We start from the raw sequence: 663 nt of genomic DNA on the forward strand, positions 1-663 counted from the left end.
GGAAAGGTTCATTTTGTTTTCTTCTAGTGTTTCTAAATATTGAGTTTTATTTCCTTCTTCATCAAACCACAGGGCATATAAATCTTTAAAGCCTTGCGCAGCATTAATTCCTAAGCCACGTAAGATACTGGATATATTTGATAGCTTTACTCCATTTTCCTGTAGAGTTTTTAAATATTGTGTTTTAATTCCTATTTTATCAAACCATACATTATATAAATCTTTAAAGGCTTGCACAGCTTTCATTCCTGAACCAGCTAAGATATTGGATATATTGGATAGCTTTATTCTGTGTTTTTCAAGAGTTTTTGAATATTGCGTTTTATTTCCTTCCCCATCAAACCACAAATTGTATAAATCTTTAAAGCCTTGCGCAGCATTAATTCCTAAGCCACCTAAGATACTGGATATATTGGATAGCTTTATTCCATTTCCGTCAAGTGTTGTTAAATATCTTGTTTTATTACCTTCTCTATCAAACCACAGATTAAATAACTTCTCAAAAGCTTCAACAGCATTAGCTCTTGCTCCATTCAAAAAACAAGACATATGTGCTAGATTCATCTTGTGTTGTTCCAAAGTTTTTAAATATCTTGTTTTATTTCCTTCTTCATCAAACCACAAATTATATAAACCTTTAAAAACTTCTGCAGCATTAGATCT

Source organism: Halyomorpha halys, unplaced genomic scaffold (assembly GCF_000696795.3).
Source record: "Halyomorpha halys isolate HHAL.00 unplaced genomic scaffold, Hhal_1.1 Scaffold449.1, whole genome shotgun sequence".
Taxonomy (NCBI): Eukaryota; Metazoa; Arthropoda; class Insecta; order Hemiptera; family Pentatomidae; genus Halyomorpha; species Halyomorpha halys.